Raw genomic sequence first — 21,246 nt, forward strand, 5'->3', positions numbered from 1 at the left:
GGGGCAAGGCATTTTTAACTGAGTGTTGACTCCCAAACCATAAGTCATTTCTAACAAAAATTATAGCCGTTACACATCATTAATCAATCAAAAAATTTATGACGATCTATGATTGTTATGTCCGCTTTTTTTAAAATGGCAAAAAGTGGGTTGTTTTGCTCCTGTAAAAAACCCACCACACGTTAACATGAGAATTTAATTTTTCCTAGTCCTTGAAATTTTTGGATCATTAGGTCATTTGCATCTTCAACATGTTTCAAGCATGCATATCCATATTTAAAACATGTGAGGATCAATTAGAAATCACTTTCTTAGAAAACTCTACCAAGCTTGTAGGGGTTGTACTAGTGGAATTTTCCAAACATGGATAACAAAACTTTGGTGTTCATTTTTAGTGCGTGAAATAATTTTCTTCATTTAAATTTATTATAGTTTTCAATATTTTGCACACATAAACTCTAAAATTTTCATTTTGTTATGATATATTTGCATTATCTTTTTGTTTACGAGAAAAATGGGGGAGTGAAAACACAAGTTTGGATTTGAAAAAAAATTGAACAAAAAAATCAAAATGTACAAATACTGAAAGAGATAATTCCAAAATGTATCTGTGATTTTTAAGGATTGTAAAAGTTTTTAGTTTTTTAGATATTAGGTTTTGTTGTCATTGGAAAAGGGGGGGTGAGGCATTTTTAACTGAGTGTTGATTCCTAAACCATAAGTCATTTATAACAAAAATTATAGTCGTTACACATCATTAATCGATCAAACATTTACAAAGATCTATAATTTTTTAGTACGCTTTTTGTAAGTAGGCAAAAGTGGGTTTTTTGGCTCTGGAAAATATCTCACCGCCCATTAACTTGAGAATTTAATTTTTCCTACTCCTAGAAATTATTGAATCATTAGGTCAATTGCATCTTCAACATGTTTGAGGCATGCATATCTATATTTAAAACATGTTAGGATCAATTAGAAATCTCTTTCCTATAAAATTCCACCAAGCTATTGGGGGTTGTACTAGTGGAATTTCCCAAACATCAATAACCAAACTTTGGTGTTCTTTTTTAGTGCGTGAAATAATTTTCTTCACTTATATTTATTATAGATTTCAATTTTTTTCTTACATAAACTCTGAAATTTTAATTTTGTTGTGATCTATTTGCCTTATCATTTTGTTTACGAAAAAAATGGCAGAGAGAAAACTCAAGTTTGGATTTGAAAAAGAATTGAACATCCAAAATGGAAATGCACAAATGCTGAGAGAGGTAATTCAAAAAGGTTATCTGTCATTTTTAAGGATTGTAAACTCTTTTAGTTTTTTATATATTCGGTTGTGCAGTTAATAGAAAAGGGCGGGGCGAGGCATTTTTAACTAAGAGTTGACTCCCAAACCAAAAGTCATTTCCAACAAAAATTATAGCCGTTACACATCATTAATCGATCAATACATTTATGATGATCTATGATTATTAGGTCCTTTTTTGTAAAAAAAAAAAAAAGTGGGTTGTTTGTCTCAGGTAAATAACCTATCGCACGTTAACTTGGTAATTTAATTTTTCCAAATCCTTGAAAGTTTTGGATCATTAGGTCATTTGCATCTTCAACATGTTTCAGGCATGCATATCCATATTTAAAATATGTTAGGATCAATTAGAAATCTCCTTCTTATAAAACTCCACCAAGCTATTAGGGGTTGTACTAGTAGAATTTCCTAAACATGGATAACAAAACTTTGGTGTTCCTTTTTATAGCATGAAATAATTTTCTTCACTTATTTTTATTATAGTTTTTATTTTTTGCATACGTGAACTCTAAAATATTCATTTTTTAGTGATCTGTTTGCCTTATCTTTTTGTTTTGAGAAAAATGGGAGAAAGAAAACTGAAGTTGGGATTTGAAAACAAATTTAACATCGAAAATCAAAATGCACAATTGCTAAGAGAAATAATTCCAGAAAGTATTTGTGATTTTTAAGGATTGTAAATTCTTTTAGTTTTTTTATATATGAGGTTTTATTTATTCAAAATGTTCATTTTTAGTGAGTGAAATAATTTTCTTCACTTAAATTTGTTATAGTTTTCAAATTTTTGCACACATAAACTCTAAAATTTTCATTTAGTTGCGGTCTATTTGCCTTATCTTTTTGTTTACAAGAATAATGGGAGAGTGAAAACTCAAGTTTGGATTTCAAAAAATATTGAACATCTAAAATGGAAAAGCACAAATGCTGAGAGAGATAGTACCAAAAGGTTTCTGTAATTTTTAAGGATTTTAAACTCTTTTAGTTTTTTATATGTTAGGTTTTGCAGTCAACGGAAAAGGAGGGGCGATTCATTTTTAATTGAGTGTTGACTCCCAAACTATAAGTCATTTCTAACGAAAATTATTACCGTACACATCATAAAAATATCAAAACATTTATGAATATCTATGATTGTTTGGTCGGCGTTTTTTAAAAAGGCAAAAAGTGGGTTTCTTGGCTCTGGTAAATGACCCATTGCACATTAACTAGAGAATTTAATTTTTCCTACTCCGTGAAATTTTTGGACCATTAGGTCATTTGCATCTTCAACATGTTTCAGGCATGCATATCCATTTTTAAAATTTGTTAGGATCAATACGAATTATGTATCTTATAAAACTCCACCAAGCTAAAAGGGGTTGTATTAGTGGAATTTCCCAAACATGGATAACAAAAATTTGGTGTTCATTTTCAGTGGGTGAAATAATTTTCTTCACTTATATTTATTATAGTTTTCAAATATTTGCATACATGAACTCTAAAATGTTCATTTTGTTGTGATCTATTTGCTTTATCTTTTTGTTTCATGAAAAATGGGAGAGTGAAAACTCAGTTAGGATTTGAAAAAAAATAGAACTTCCAAAATGGAAATGCACAATTTCTGAGAGAGATAATTCCAGAAAGTATTTGTGATTTTTAAGGATTGTTAACTCTTTTAGTTTTTTATATATTAGGTTTTGCAGTCATTGGAAAAGGAGGAGGGGGGGGGGGGAGGGGACGGGACATTTTTAACTGAGTCTTGACTCCCAAACCATAAGTCATTTCTAACAAAAATTATAGTTGTTACACATCACTAATTGATCAAACATTTATGATGATCTATAATTTTTTTGTACACTTTTTGTAACTAGGCAAAAAGTGGGTTGTTTGGCTTTGGTAAATATCTCACTGCCCGTTAACTTGAGAATTTAATTTTTTTAACTCCTTGAAATTATTGGATCATTAGGTCATTTGCATCTTCAACATGTTTCAGGCATGCATATCCATATTTAAAACATGTTAGGATCAATTAGAAATCTCTTTCTTATAAAATTCCACCAAGTTATTGGGGGTTGTACTAGTGCAATTTCCCAAACATGGATAACAAAACTTTAGTGTTCATTTTTAGTGCATGAAATAATTTTCTTCACTTATATTTATTATAGATTTTAATTTGTTTTACACATAATCTCTAAAATTTTCATTTTGTTGTGATCTATTTGCTTTATCTTTTTTTTACGAGAAAAATGGGAGAGTGAAAACTCAAGTTTGGATTTGAAAAAAATTGAACATCCGAAAATAAAATGTAAAAATGTTGAGATAGATAATTCCAAAAAGTGTATGTGATTTTTAAGTATTGTAAACTCTTTTATTTTCTTATATATTAGGTTTTGCAATCATCGGAAAAGGGGGGCGAGGCATTTTTAACTGAGTGTTGACTCCCAAACCAAATATCATTTCTAACAAAAATTATAGCCGTTACACATCATTAATCGATTAAAACATTTATGATGATCTATGATTGTTAGGTCAACTTTTTGAAAATAGGCAAAAAGTGGGTTGATGGCTCTTGTAAATAACCCACCACACGTTAACTTGTGAACTTAATTTTTTCCTACTCCTTGAAATGTTTTGCATCTTCAACATGTTTCAAGCATGCATATCCATATTTAAAACATGTTAGGATCAATTAGAAATCTCTTTCTTATAAAACTCCACCAAGCTATTAGGGGTTTTACTAGTGGTATTTCCCAAATATGGATAACAAAACTTTGGTGTTCATTTTTAGTGCGTGAAATAATTTTCTTCACCTACATTTATTATCGTTTTCAATTTTTTGCATACATAAACTCTAAAATTTTCATTTTGTTGTGATCAATTTTCCTTCTCTTTTTGTTTAAAAAACAAATGGTAGAGTGAGAACTCAAGTTTGGATTTGAAAAAATATTTAATATACTAAATGGAAATGCACAAATGCTGAGAGATATAATTCCAAAAGGTATCCATAATTTTTAAGGATTTTAAAGTCTTTTAGTTTTTTATATATTAGGTTTTGCAGTCATCGGAAAATGGGGGCGAGGCATTTTTAACTGAGTGTTGACTCCGAAACCATAAGTCATTTCTAACAAAAATTATAGCCGTTAAACATCCTTGATCAATCAAAACATTTATGATCATCTACGATTGTTAGGTCCGTTTTTTTAAAAAGGCAAAAAGTGGGTTGTTTGGCTCTGGTAAAAAAACCCACCACACGTTAACATGAGTATTTAATTTTTCCTAGTCCTTGAAATTTTTGGATCAGTAGGTCATTTGCATCTTCAACATGTTTCAAGCATGCATATCCATATTTAAAACATGTTAGGATCAATTAGAAATCTCTTTCTTATAAAACTCCACCAAGCTAGTAGGGGTTGTAATAGTGGAATTTCCCAAACCTGGATAACAAAACTTTGGTGTTCGTTTTTTTTGCGTGAAATAATTTTATTCACTTACATTTATTATATTTTTCAATTTTTTGCTTACATAAACTCTAAAATTTTCATTTTGTTGTGATCAATTTTTCTTATTTTTTTGTTTACGAAACAAATGGTATAGTGAAAACTCAAGTTTGGATTTGAAAAAAAAATTAACATCCTAAATGGAAATGCACAAATGTTGAGAGAGATTATTCCAAAAAGTATATGTGATTTTTAAGGATTTTAAACCTTTTTTAGTTTTTTATTTATAAAATTTTGTAGTCATCGAAAAAGGGGGGGGGGGGGGGGGGGGGGTGGGGAAGGCATTTTTAACTGAGTGTTGACTCCCATAATATAGGTCATTTTTAAAAAACATTATAGCCTTTACACATCACTAATCGATCAAAACATTTACTATGATCTATGATTTTTTCATCCGCTTTTTGTAAATAGGCAAAAAGAGGGTTGTTTGGCTCTGGTAAATATCTCACAACACGTTAACTTCAGAATTTAATTTTCCCTACTGCTTGAAATTTTAGGATCATGAGGTTATTTGCATCGTCAAAATGTTTGAGGCATGCCTATCCTTATTTAAAACATGTTAGGATCAATTAGAAATTTATTTCTTAAAAAATTCCACCAAGCTATTAGGGGTTGACAAGTGGAATTTCCCAAACACAGATAACAAAACTTTGGGGTTCATTTTTAGTGCGAGAAATAATTTTCAACACTTAAATTTATTATTTTTTTCCGTTTTTTGCATACATATACTCTAAAATTTTCATTTTGTTGTGATCTTTTTTACTTAAATTTATGTTTAACTGAAAAATGGGAGAGTGAAAACTCAAGTTTGGATTTGAAAAAAATTTGAACATCCAAAATGGAAATGCACAAATTCTTAGAGAGATAATTCCTCAAAGTATCCGTGATTTTTAAATATTTTAAACTTTTTTATTTTTTATATATTAAATTTTGTAGTCATCGGAAAAGGGAGGGCGAGGCTTTTTTAAGTAAGTGTTGAGTCCCATAACATAAGTCATTTCTAATAAAATTATAGCCATTACACATCACTAATAGATCAAAACATTTATGATGATCTATGATTGTTTGGTCTACTTTTTGTAAATAGGCAAAAAGAGGGTTGTTTGGCTCTGGTAAATATCTCACCGCAGGTTAACTTCAGAATTTATTTTTTCCTACTCCTTCAAAATTTTCGACCATTAGGTCATTTGAATCTTCAACATGTCTCAGGCATACATATCCATATTTAAAACAAGTTAGGATCAATTAGAAATCTCGTTCTTATAAAATTCCACCAAGCTATTAGGGGTTGTACTAGTGGAATTTTCCCAAAATGGATAACAAAACTTTGGTGTTCATTTTTAATGTGTGAAATAACTTTCTTCACTTACATATATCATAGTTTTCAATTTTTTGCATACATAAACTCTAAAATTTTCGTTTTGTTGTGATCTATTTGCCTTATCTTTTAATTTACGAGAAAAAATGGAGAGTGAAAACTCAAGTTTGGATTTTAAAAATTATTGAACATCCAAAATGGAAATGCACAAATGCTGTGAGATATCATTCCAAAATGTAATTTGTATGGTTTTTATATATAAGGTTTTGGATTCATTGGAAAAGGGGGGGGGGGGGATGTGGGGTGTTTGGGTGGGATCCATTTTTTACTGAGTGTTGACTCCCAAACCATAAGTCATTTCTAACAAAAATTATAGCCGTTACACATCATTAATCGATCAAAAAATTTACGAAGATCTATGATTGTTAGGTCCGATTTTTGTAAATAGGCAAAAAGTGGGTAGTTTCGCTCCGGTAAAATGGCCACCGCACATTAACTTGAGAATTTAATTTTTCCTTCTCCTTGAAATTTTTGGACCATTAGGTTATTTGTATCTTCAACATGTTTCACGCATGCAAATCCATATTTAAAACATGTTAGGATCAATTAGAAATCTCTTTCTTATAAAAATTCCACAAAGCTGTTAGGGGTTGTAGTAGTGGAATTTCCCAAACATGGATAACAAAACTTTGGTGTTCATTTTTAGTGCGTGAAATAATTTTACATTTATTATAGTTTTCAATTTTTTGCACACATAAACTCTAATTTTTTTTTTTTATCTATTTGCCTTTCTCTTTTTGTTTATGAGAGAAATGGGAGAGTGAAAACTCAAATTTGGATTTGAAAAAAAATTGAACATCCAAAATAAAAATGCACAATTGCTTAGAGAGATGATTGCAAAAAGTATTTGTGATTTTTAAGGATTGTAAACTATTTTAGTTTTTTATATAATCGATTTTGCAATCATCGAAAAAGGGGGGGCAAGGCATTTTTAACTGAGTGTAGACTTCCAAACCATAAGTGATTTCTAAAAACAATTATAGCCGTTACACATCCTTAATCGATCAAAATATTTACGATGATCTATGATTGTTAGGTCCGCTTTTTGTATATAGGGGCAAAGTGGGTTGTTTCTCTCTAGTAAATATCCGACGGCACATTAACTTGAGATTTTAATTTTTCTTACTCCTTGAAAATTTTGGATCATTAGGTCATTTGTATCTTCAACATGTTTCAGACATGCATATCCATATTTAAAACATGTTAGGATCAATTTCTTTCTTATAAAATTCCACCAAGCTATTAGGGGTTGTACTAGTGCAATTTCCCAAACATGGATAACAAAAATTTTGGTGTTCATTTTTGCTGTGTGAAATAATTTTCTTCACATACATTTATTATAGTTTTCAATTTTTTGCATGCTTAAACTCTAAAAGTTTCATTTTGTTTTGATCTATTTCCCGTATCTTTTTATTTACGAAAAAAATGGGAGAGTGAAAACTCAATTTTGGATTTGGAAAATAATTGAACATCCATAATGAAAATGCACAAATTCTATGAGAGATAATTCCAAAATGTATCTGTGATTTTTAAGGATTGTAAACTCTTTTAGTTTTTTATATATTAGGTTTTGCAATGATTGGAAAAGGGGGGGCAATGCATTTTTAATTGAGTCTAGACTCCCAAACCATAAGTCATTTCTTACAAAAGTTATAGCCGTTACACATCATTAATCGATCAAAGCATTTACGATGATCTATGATTGTTAGGTCTGCTTGTTGTAAATAGGCAAAAAGTGGGTTGTTAGGCTCAGATAAATACCCCACCGCATGTTAATTTGACAATTTAATTTTTCCTACTCCTTGAAATTTTTGGATCATTAGGTCATTTGCATCTTCAACAAGTTTCAGGCATGCATATCCATATTTAAAACATGTTAGGATTAATTAGTCTCTTTCTTATAAAATTCTACCAAGCTATTAGGCGTTGTATAAGTGGAATGACCCAAACATGGATAACAAAACTTTGGTGTTCATTTTTAGTGCGTGAAATAATTTTCTTCACTTACATTTATTATAGTTTTCAATTTTTTACAAACATAAAATCTGAAATTTTCATTTTGTTGAGATCTTTTTACCTTATATTTTTGTTTACGAGAAAAATGGGAGAGTGAAAACTCATCTTTGGATTTGAAAAAAATTGAACATCCAAAATAGAAATGAACAAATGCTGAGAAAGATAATTCATAAAAGAATTGGAGATTTTTAAAGATTTTAAACTCTTTTTGTTTTTTATATATTAGGTTTTGTAGTCATCGAAAAAGGGGGGGCGAGGCATTTTTGACTGAGTGTAGACTCTCGAACCATAAGTCATTTCTAACAAAAATTACAACTGTTACACATCATTAATCGTTCAAAACATTCAAGATGATCCATCATTGTTAGGTCCGCTTTTTGTAAAAAAACAAAAAGTGGGTTGTTTGGGTCAGGTAAATATCCAACTGCATGTTAACTTGAAATGTTAATTTTTCCTACTCAAAATTTTTGGATCATTTGGTCATTTCCAACTTCAACATGTTTCAGGCATGCATATCCATATTCAAAACATGTTAGGATCTATTCGAAATCTCTTTCTTATAAACCTCCACTAAACTATTAGGGGTTGTACTAGTGGAATTTCCCAAACATGGATAAAAAAAACTTTGGTGCTCATTTTAGTGTGTGCAATAATTTTCTTCACTTACATTAATTATAGTTTTCAATTTTTTGCATACATACACTCTAAAATGTTCAATTTGTTGTGATCTATTTCCCAAGCCTTTTTGTTTCGAGAAAATGGGAGAGTGCAAACTCCGGTTTGGATTTGAAAAAAAATGAACATCCAAAATGGAAATGCACAAATGCTGAGAGAGATAATTCCAAAAAGTATCTGTGATTCTTAAGGATAGTAAACTTTGTTAGTTTTTTATATATTAGGTTTTGTAGTTATAGGAAAAAGGGGGCCGAGGAATTTTTAACTTAGTGTTCACACCCAAACCATAAGTCATTTCTAACAAAAATTATAGCCGTTACACATCATTAATGGATCAAAATATTTACGATGATCTATGATTGTTTGGTCCATTTTTTTGTAAATAGGAAAAAGGTGGGTTGTTTGGCTCTGGTAAATATCCCTCCGCACTTTAACTTGAGAATTTAATTTTTCCTACTCCTTGAAATTTTTGGATCATTAGGTCATTTGCATCTTCAACATATTTTAGGCATGCATATCCATATTTAAAACATGTTAGGATCAATTAGAAATCTCTTTCTTATAAAATTCCACCAAACTATTAGGGGTTGTACTAGTGGAATTTCCCAAACTTGGATAACAAAACTTTGGTGTTCATTTTTGTACGTGATATACTTTTCTTCACTTACATTTATTATATTTTTCAATTTTTTGTAAACTTAAACTCTAAAATTTTCATTTTTCTAAGATCTATTTTCCTTATCTTTTTGTTTACAAGAAAAATGGGAGAGTGAAAACTCAAGTTTGGATTTGAAAAAAAATTGAACAACCAAAAAGGAAATGCACAAATGTTGAGAGAGATAATTCCAAAAAGTATCTGTGATTTTTAAGGATTGTAAACTCTTTTAGTTTTTTATATATTAGGTTTTACAATCACCGGAAAAGGAAGGGGTAGGGGGGGGGGAGGGTGGGGGGAGGCATTTTTAACTAAGGGTTGGCTCCCAAACTAAAGTTTTTTTTAAAAAACATTATAGCCATTGCACATCATTAATCGATCAAAACATTTACGGTGATCTATGTTTGTTAGGTCCATTTTTTGTAAATAGGCAAAAAGTGGGTTGTTTAGGTCCGGTAAATTTCCCACCGCACGTTAACTTGAGAATTTAATTTTTCCTACTCCTTGAAATTTTTGGAACATTAATTCATTTGCATCTTCAACATGTTTCAGGCATGCATATCCATATTTAAAACATGTTAGCATCAATTAGAAATCTCTTTCTTATAAAATTCCTCCAAGCTATTAGGCGTTGTACTAGTGGAATTTCCCAAATATGGATGACGAAACTTTGGTGTTCATTTTTAGTGCGTGAAATAATTTTCTCAACTTACATTTATTATTGTTTTCTATTTTTTGCATATATAAACTCTAAAATTTTCATTTTTTTGTGATCTATTTGCAAAGTGAAAACTCATGTTTGGATTTTTTTAAAAAAAAATTGAACATCCAGAATGGAAATGCACAAAAGCTAGGAGAGATAATTCCAAAAAGTATATGTGAACTTTTAGGATTTCAAAGTCTTTTAGTTTTTTATATATTAGGTTTTGCAATCATCAAAAAGAGGAGAGACGGGGGGGTGGCAGGCATATTTTACTGAGTATTGGTTCCCAAACCATAAGTCATTTCTAACAAAAATTATGGCCATTACACATCATTAATGAATCAAAAAATTTACGATAATCTATGATTATTAGGTCTGCTTTCTGTAAATAGGCAAAAAGTGGGTTGTTTGGCTCTGGTAAATATCCCTCCGCACGTTTACTTGAGAATTAAAATTTTTCTTCTCCTTGAAAATTTTCTAGCAAAAATTATGGTCATTACACATCATTAATGAATCAAAAAATTTACGATGATCTATGATTGTTAGGTCTACTTTCTGTAAATAGGCAAAAAAGTGGGTTGTTTGGCTCTGGTAAATATCCCTCTGCACGTTTACTTGAGAATTTAAATTTTCCTACTTGAAAATTTTGGATCATTAGGTCATTTGCTTCTTCAACATGTTTCAGGCATGCATATCCATATTTAAAACAAGTTAGGATCAATTCAAATTCTCTTTCTTATAAAATTCCACCATGCTATTAGGGGTTGTACAAGTGGAATTAGCCAAACATGGACAACAAAACTTTGGTGTTCATTTTTAGTGCGTGAAATAATTTTCTTCACTTACATTTATTATAGTTTTCAATTTTTTCCATACAGAAAGTCTAAAATTTTCATTTTGTTGTGATCTATTTGACTTTTCTTTTTGTTACGATAAAAAAGGGAGAGTTAAAACTCAAGTTTGGATTTGAAAAGCAATTGAACATCCAAAATGGAAATGCAAAAATGTTGATAGAGATAATTCCAAAAAGTATCTATGATTTTTAAGGATTGTAAACTCTTTTAGATTTTTATATATTAGGTTTTACAATTCATTTTTAACTGAGTCTTGGCTCCCAAACTAAAGTCGTTTCTAAAAAACATTATAGCCGTTGCACATCATTAATTGATCAAAACATTTATGGTGATCTATGATTGATAGGTCCGCTTTTTATAAATAGGCAAAAAGTGGGTTGTTTGGGTCCGGTAAATTTCCCACCACATGTTAACTTGAGAATTTAATTTTTCCTACTCCTTGAAATTTTTGGAACATTAATTCATTTGCGTCTTCAACATGTTTCAGGCATTCATATCCATATTTTAAACATGTTAGGATCAATTAAAAATCTCTTTCTTATAAAATTCCACCAAGCTATTAGGGGTTGTACCAGTGGAATTTCCCAAACATGGATAACAAAACTTTGGTGTTCATTTTTAGTCTGAGAAATAATTTTCTTCACTTAAATTTATTATTTTTTTCAATTTTTTGCATATATAAACTCTAAAATTTTCATTTTGTTGTGATATATTTTCCTTATCTTTTTGTTTACGAGAAAAATGGGAGAGTGAAAACTCAAGTTTGGATTTGAAAAAAAATTGAACATCCAAAATGGAAATGGACAAATGCTGAGAGAGATAATTCCATAAAGTATCTGTGATTTTTAAGGATTGTAAATGTTGAATTTATGGAAAAGTGAAATACTTCATTGACATCAATAACTCTTTGTAATCAGTATACTTGAACTTCTATTTATAATAGAGGATGGAAGTTGAGTCAAATTACAATAAAACTACCCTTGTCCCAATTACACCTAAACTCTAACACTTAAGATAAGTCCTAACATAATTAGGTAACTCAATGTTGATAAAACACAAATATAACTTAAAGCTAAAACTCTTCTTGGTCGTGACCCTAAGATAAAGATACTTTTTTGAGTCCTTCTCTATCTTCCAACTGATGTGATAAAGATGCCAGCTTTTGGTAATCATTGTGGGTCCTGCTTCTTATGGGCTTGGGCCTATATCATGGGCCTTCCTTGGTCATGTGACCCATCTTATAATAATCCTATATATGTGGGCCTTCCTTGGTCGTTTGGGCTTGATCTTATCTTCCAACTCACCCTTCAAGCTGGGGGTGAGAGAACAACATGAACTCCTAGCTTGTTGCAAATGATGTATAAATTTGCACATCTTCTAATATGCCTTCATCTTCCAACATTCTCCCTCACACTCTTGTGTCCTTCCATGAGGCCCTGCGGCATTATAAGTGAGAGTAAAAATCACTCCTAGCCGGTAAGCCATTGCTTCATACTCCAATCTTAATGCTGGATGTAGGGCACACTCCACTGCTATCGGTAGTGTGTCTATCGGCATTGCTCTGAAGTGTCCACCACCGTGTCCCTCCACAGGACAATGACTCTCAAGTGGTAGGAGACATAAAAGCCGTTATAGGGAGGGTGAGGGGGGGGGATAACATAGATGTAATCATAAGTTCCTTTGTGATGGACTTCCAACCACAAATAATTTTCATCTTTTTGACGGGGATGAAGTTCCTCCATCCTGGACTTCCAACCACAAATAATTTTCATCTTTTTGACAGGGATGAAGTTCCTCCATCGTGGACTCCCAACCACAAATAATTTTCATCTTTTTTACGGGGATGAAGTAAATGATGACATGAGACCACCTCTTATTCAATAATAACGTCCCCAAAGAGATATAATAGCTGCAGCTGAATATAACACGAACATCTTCCAACACATATAACACGAACCAAAAAGTAAAATTTGTCAAAGAACCCATGAAATAATCCGATATAAAAATTTCTTCTTTGATGCACAAGCTTCATCTTTTGTGCTCCCCCTTTCTTGAATATTTTGGTCACATAAAATTATCCACAACATAAAGGAATAAAATACCTCTTTCTTGTTCTTGTTCTACTTCTCCCCCTCAAGCTGGGAGGTAATGGTAGTGATCCCAACTTGAACCAAATATCATAGAAGTAGCAATAATCCAAAATAATAGAGATTTGTAAATAAGCCCTCAAACCAGGGAGAAGTGATATATTTTCATGATATATCAAGTCAAATAGTGACGCAAATAATCGGCATAAATTCTGATTTTTCAATACAACAAGATACTAGTATGACCATTGATTCTTCCAACTCCAATATATCTTTCAATATCGATCAGATTGACATGAATTTTTTTACTTATGAAACTAGAATTAAATACCTTTCATAAAAGTATAACATATCTTCATAAAATATATTTATCAGAAGATAAAAAATCTGATAGGTTTCAGTCTCCGTCAAATGGCCGAACTAAGTTTTGTTTCTCCTGTTTTTCCAGAATGACCATTGACTTTTCCAAGATCAATATCTACTTATAAAAAAATCATACCGAGAAGTGGATGAATATGTAAGAGAATAGACTTATAGATATTTTTTTTGATATATATCTCTCCATATAAAGTCTAGTTCTTGGTAGCAAAACATACCTTGGAAACTGAACCACTTTTGCAATCTGACCTTCGCTCATTCAAACACCAATATATCTCTATATATAGCTCAGATTAGAACAAATAGGTTTTATTTGGAAATTAGACTCAAATATCTTTCCTTCAATATATGATTTTCATTTATAACAAAACTTATAGCCATTGATCAAAACATATACGATGATCTATGATTGTTAGGTCCACTTTTTTTAAATAGGCAAAAAGTGGGTTGCTTGGCTCTGGTAAATATCCCACCGCACGTTAACTTGAGAATTTAATTTTTCCTACTCCTTGAAAATTTTGGACCATTGGGTCATTTGCATCTTCAACTTGTTTCAAGCATGCATATCCATATTTAAAACATGTTAGGATCAATTAGAAATCTCTTTCTTATAAAATTTCACCAAACTATTAGGGGTTGTACTTGTGGAATTTCCCAAACATGGATAACAAAACATCCAAAATGGAAATGCAAAAATACTGAGAGAGATTATTCCAAAACTTATTTGTGATTTTTAAGGATTGTAAACACTATTATTTTTTTATATATTAGGTTTTGCAATCATCGAAAAAGGGGTGGGGGGTGTGTGTGGGGGGGGGGGGAGGGGGGGGGGGGGGTTGTATTTAACTGAGTGTTGACTCCCAAACCAAAAGTCATTTTTAACAAAAATTATAGCCATTACACATCATTAATCGATCAAAACATTTATGATGATGGTCTGGTAAATATCCCACCGGACGTTCACTTGAGAATTTAATTTTTTCTACTCCTTGAAATTTTTGGATCATTAGGTCATTTGCATCTTCAACATGTTTCAGGCATGCATATCCACCACATTTAAAACATGTTAGGATCAATTAGAAATATTTTTTTTATAAAATTCAGCCATGTTGTTAGGGGTTGTACTAGTGGAATCTCCCAAACATGGATAACAAAACTTTGGTGTTCATCTTTAGTGCGTGAAATAATTTTCTTCACTTACATTTATTATAGTTTTCTATTTTTTGCATGCATAAACTCTAAAATTTTCATTTTGTTGTGATCTATTAGCCTTATCTTTTTTTTTTACCATAAAACTGGGAGAGAGAAAACTTAAGTTTGGATTTGAAAAAAAATTGAACATCCAAAATGGAAATGCAGAAATGCTGAGAGAGATAATCCCAAAAAGTATTTGTGATTTTTATGGATTGTAAACTCTATTAGTTTTTTATATATTAGGTTTTGCAATCAGTGGAAAAGGAGGGGCGAGGCATTTTTAACTGAGTGTTGATTCCTAAACCATAAGTCATTTCAAACAAAAAATATAGCCGTTAAACATCAATAATCGATCAAAATATTTATGATGAACCATGATTGTTAGGTCCACTTTTTTTAAAATTGGCAAAAAGTGGGTTGTTTGGCTATGGTAAATATCCCACCGCACGTTAATTTGAGAATTTAATTTTTTCTACTCCTTTAAATTTTTAGATCATTAGGTCATTTGCATCTTCAAAATGTTTCAGGCATGCATATCCACCACGTTTAAAACATGTTAGGCTGAATTAGATATCTCTTTCTTATAAAATTCCACCATGTTATTAGGGGTTGTACTAGTGGAATCTCCCAAACATGGATAACAAAACTTTGGTGTTCATATATAGTGTGTTAAATAATTTTATTCACTTACATTTATTATAGTTTTCAATTTTTTGCATGCATAAACTCTAAAATTTTCATTTTTTTGTGATCTATTAGCCTTATCTTTTTTTTTACCATAAAAATAAGACAGTGAAAACTAAAGTTTGGATTTGATTTGAACATCCAAAATGGAAAAACAAAAATGCTGAGAGTGATAATTCCAAAAAGTATCTGTGATTTTTAAAGATTGTAAACTCTTTTAGTTTTTTTTATATATTGGGTTTTGCAATCATCCAAAGAGGGAGGGGAGAGGCATTTTTAACTGAGTGTTGACTCCCAAACCATAAGTCATTTCTAACAAAATTTATAGTCTTCACACATCATTAATCAATGAAAACATTTATGATGATTTGTGATTGTTAGGTCCGCTTTTTGTAAAATAGGCAAAAAAGTGGTTTGTTTGGCTGTAGTAAATATCCCACCGCACGTTAACTTGAGAATTTACTTTTTTCTACTCCTTGAAATTTTTGGATCATTAGGTCATTTGCATCTTCAACACGTTTCTGGCATGCATATCCACCACATTTAAAACATGGCAGGATCAATTAGAAATCTCTTTCTTATAAAATTCCACCAAGTTATTAGGGGTTGTACTATTGGAATTTCAGAAACATGGATAACAAAACTTTGGTGTTCATTTTTTAGAGCGTGAAATAATTTTCTTCACTTACATTTATTATAGTGTTCAATTTTGCTTTGCATACATAAACTCTAAAATTTTGATTTTGTTGTGATCTATTAGCCTTTTCTTTTTGTTTAGGAGAAAAATGGGAGAGTAAAAACTCAAGTTTGGATTTGAAAAAAAATTGAACATCCAAAATGCAAATGCACAAATGCTGAGAGAGATAATTCCAAAAAGTATCTTTGATTTTTAAGGTTTGTAACTTCTTTTAGTTTTTTATATATTAGGTTTTGCAATCATCGAAAGAGGGGGGGCGAGGCATATTTAACTGAGTGTTGACTCCTAAACCATAAGTCATTTAAAATAAATTTATAGCCGTTACACATCATTAATCGATAAAAACATTAATGATGAACTATGATTGTTTGGTCCACTTTTTGTAAAATTGGCAAAAAGTGGGTTGTTTGGCTCTATTAAATATCCCACCGCACGTTAACTTGAGAATTTAATTTTTTCTACTCCTTGAAATTTGTAGATCATTAGCTCATTTGCATCTTCGATATGTTTCAGTCATGCATATCCACCACATTTAAGACATGTTAGGATCAATTAGAAATATCTTTCTTATAAAATTCCACGATGCTGTTAGGGGTTGTACTAGTGGAATATCCCAAACATGGATAACAAAACTTTGGTGTTCATCTTTTGTTCATGAAATAATTTTCTTCACTTACATTTAATAAAGTTTTCAATTTTTTGCATGCATAAACTCTAAAATTTTTATTTTGTTGTGATCTATTAGCGTTATCTTTTTGTTTACGAGAAAAAAAGGAGAGTGAAAACTCAAGTTTGGATTTGAAAAAAACTTGAACATCTAAAATGGAAATGCACAAATGCTAAGAGAGATAATTCCAAAAAGTATCTGTGATTTTTAAGGATTGAAAACTCTTTTTAGTCTTTTATATATTAGGTTTTGCAATCATAGAAAAAGGGGGGCAAGGCATTTTTCACTGAGTGTTGACTCCCAAACCATATGTCATTTCTAACAAAAATTATAGCCATTACACATCATTAATATCTCAAAACATTTACGATGATGATCTATGATTGTTAGGCCCACTTTTTGTAAATAGGCAGAAAGAGGGTTGTCTGGCTCTTGTAAATATCCCACCGCATGTATCTTGCGAATTAAATTTTTCCTACTCCTTGAAATTTTTGGATCATTAGGTCATTTCCAACTTTAACATGTTTCAGGCATGCATATCCATATTTAAAACATGTTAGGTTCAATTATAAATTTCTTTCGTATTAAATTCCACCAAGCTATTAGGGGTTGTACTAGTGGAATTTCCCAAACATGGATAACAATACTTTGGTGTTCTTTTTTAGTGCGTGAAATTATTTTCTTCACTTACATTTATTATGGTTTTCAAATTTTTTGCATACATAAAATCAAAAATTTTCTTTTTGTTGTGATCTATTTGCCTTTTCTTTTTGTTTACGAGATAAATGGGAGAGTGAAAACTCAAGTCCGGATTTGAAAAAAAATTGAACTTCCAAAATTGAAATGCACAAATTCTGAGAGAGATAATTCCAAAAAGTATCTGTTATTTCTAAGGATTGTAAACACTTTTAGTATTTTATATATTAGGTTTTGTAATTAGCAGAAGAGGGGAGGGCGAGGCATTTTAACAGTGTGTTGACTCCCAAACCATACGTCATTTCTAACAAAAATTATAGCCATTAACCTAATTAAAATATCAAAAAATTTACAATGATCTATGATTGTTAAATTTGCTTTTTGTAAAATAGGCAAAAAGTAGGTTGTTTGGCTCAGGTAAATATCCCACTGCACATTAAATTTGAGAATTTAATTTTTTCTCCTCGAAATTTTGGGATCAAAAGGACATTTGCTTCTTCAACATGTTTCAGGAATGCATATCCACCACCTTTAAAACATGTTAGGATCAATTAGAAATCTATTTCTTCTAAAATTGCACCAAGCTATTAGGGGTTGTACTAGTCGAATTTCCCAAACATGGATAACAAAACTTTGGTGTTCATTTTTAGTGCGTGGAATATTTTTTTTCACTTAAATTTATTATAGTTTTCAATTATTTACATACATAAACTCTAAAATTTTCATTTTGATGTGATCTATTAGGCTTATCTTTTTGTTTACGAGAAAAATGGGAGAGTGAAAACTAAAATTTGGATTTGAAAATAATTGAACTTCTAAATTGGAAATGCACAAATGCTGAGAGAGATAATTTCAAAAAGTATCTGTGATTTTTAAGGATTGAAAACTCTTTCAGTATTTTATGTATTAGGTTTTGCAATCATCGGAAGAGGGGAGGGCGAGGCATTTTTAATTGAGTGTTGACTCCCAAACCATAAGTCATTTCTAACAAACATTATAGTCGTTACACATCATTAATTGATCAAAACATTTACGATGATCTATGATTCTTAGGTCCGCTTTTGTAAAATAGGCAAAAAGTGGGTTGTTTGGCTCCAGTAAATATCCGACCACACGTTAACTTGAGAATTTAATTTTTTCTACTCCTAGAAATTTTTGGATCATTAGGTCATTTGCATCTTCAACATGTTTCAGGCATGCAGATCCACCACATTTAAAACATGTTTGGATCAATTATAAATCTCTTTCTTATAAAATTCCATCAAGTTATTAAGGGTTGAAGTAGTGGAATTTCCCAAACCTGGATAACAAAACGTTGGTGGTCATTTTTAGTGCGAGAAATAATTTTCTTCATTTACTTTTAATATAGTTTTCAATTTTTAGCATACGTAAACACCAAAGTTTTTTTATCCATGTTTAGGAAATTCCACTAGTACAACCCTATGCTTTGTGGAATTTTATAAGAAAGAGATTTCTAATTGATCCTAACATGTTTTAAAAGTGGTGGATATGCATGCCTGAAACATGTTGAAGATGCAAATGACCTAATGACCCAAAAATTTCAAGTAGAAAAAATTAAATTCTCGAGTTAACGTGTGGTGGGATATTTACAAGAGCCAAACAACCCACTTTTTGCCTATTTTACAAAAACCAGACCAAACAATAATAGATCATCATAAATCTTTGGATCGATTAATGATGTGTAATGGCTACAATTTTTGATAGAAATGACTTATGTTTTGGGCGTCGACACTCAGTTAGAAATGCCTCACCCCCCTCTTCCGATGATGGCAAAATCCAATATATAAAAAACTAAAAGAGTTTACAATCCTTAAAAATCACAAATACTTTTTGGAATGATCTCTCTCAGCATTTGTGCATTTCAATTTTGGCTGATCAATTTTTTTTCAAATCCAAACTTGAGTTTTCACTCTTCCATTTTTCTCGTAAACAAAAAGGTAAGGCAAAAAGATCACAACAAAATGAAAATTTTAGAGCTTTTGTATGCAAAAAATTAAAAACTATAAAAAATTTAAGTCAAGAAAATTATTTCACACACTAAAAATGAACACCAAAGTTATGTTATCCATGTTTGGGAAATTCAACAAGTAATACCCTTAATAGCTTGGTGGAATTTTATAAGAAAGAGATTTCTAATTGATCCTAACATGTTTTAAATTTGGTGGATATGCATGCCTGAAACATGTTGAAGATGCAAATGACCTAATGATCCAAAAATTTCATGGAGTAGAAGAAATTAAATTCTCGAGTTAACCTGCGGTTGGATATTTACCAGAGCCAAACAACCCACTTTTTGCCTATTTTTCAAAAATTGGACCTAACAATCATAGATAATCGTAAATTTTTTGATCGATTAAGGATATGTAACGGCTATAATTTTTTTAGAAATGACTTATGGTTTGTGAGTCAACACTCAGTGATGACTTTAGGGTTTCCAATTTTTAAAACCTAATATTTAAAAAAACTAAAAGAGTTTACAATCTTAAAAAATTATAGATACTTTTTGGAATAATCTTTCTCAGCATTTGTGTATTTCCAATTTTTTTGTTCAAATTCTTTTCAAATCCAAACTTGAGTTTTCACTCTCCCATTTTTCTCATAAACAAAAAGATAAGGCAAATAGAACACAACAAAATAAAAAATTTAGAATTTCTGTATGCAAAAAATTGAAAACTATAATAAATGTAAGTGTAAAAAATTATTTCACGCACTAAAAATGAACACCAAAGTTTTGTTATCCTTGTTTGGGAAATTCCACTAGTACAACCCCTAATAGCTTGATGGAATTCTATAAGAAAGAGATTTCAAATTGATTCTAACATGTTTTAAAAGTAGTGGATATGCATGCCTGAAACATGTTGAAGATGCAAATGACCAAATGATCCAAAAATTTCAAGGAGTAGAAAAAATTAAATTCTCAAGTTAACGTGCGGTGGGATATTTACCAGAGCCAAACAACCCACTTTTTGCTTATTTTACATAAAGCGGACCTAACAATCATAGATCGTCGTAAATGTTTTGATTGATTAATGATGTGTAATGGCTATAATTTTTGTTAGAAATGACTTATGGTTTGAAAGTCAACACTCAGTTAAAAATGCCTTGCCCCCACCTCTTCCGTTGATTGCAAAACCTAATATATAAAATACTACAAGAGTTAACAATCCTTAAAAATCACAGATAGTTTTTCGAATTATCTCTCTCAGCATTGGTGCATTTCCTTTTTGGATGTTCAATTTTTTTTATGTCCAAACATGAGTTTTCATGGTCCGTATATTCTCGTAAACAAAAAGATAAGGCAAATAGATCACAACAAAATGAAAATTTTAGAGTTTATGTATGCAAAAAATTGAAAAAGATAATAAATATAAGTGAAGGAAATTATTTCACGCACTAAAAATGAACACCAAAGTTTTGTTATCCAAGTTTCGGAAATTCCACTAGCACAACCTCTAATAGCTTGGTGGAATTTTATAAGAAAGAGATTTCTAATTGATTCTAACATGTTTTAAATGTGATGGATATGAATGCCATAAACATGTTGAAGATGCAAATGACCTAATGATCCAAAAATTTTGAGTAGAACAAATTAAATTCTCAAGTTAATGTGCGGTGGGATATTTACCATAGCCAAACAACCCATGTTTTGCCTAGTTTACAAAAAGCGGACCTGACAATCATAGATTATCGTAAATGTTTTAATCGATTAATAATGTGTAACGGCTATAATTTTCGTTAGAAATGACTTATGATTTGGGA

The sequence above is a fragment of the Aristolochia californica genome, unplaced genomic scaffold (assembly GCF_029961685.1).
Source record: "Aristolochia californica isolate CCGP_79_NKW_82.1479 unplaced genomic scaffold, dmAriCali1.0.hap1 SCAF_8, whole genome shotgun sequence".
Taxonomy (NCBI): domain Eukaryota; kingdom Viridiplantae; phylum Streptophyta; class Magnoliopsida; order Piperales; family Aristolochiaceae; genus Aristolochia; species Aristolochia californica.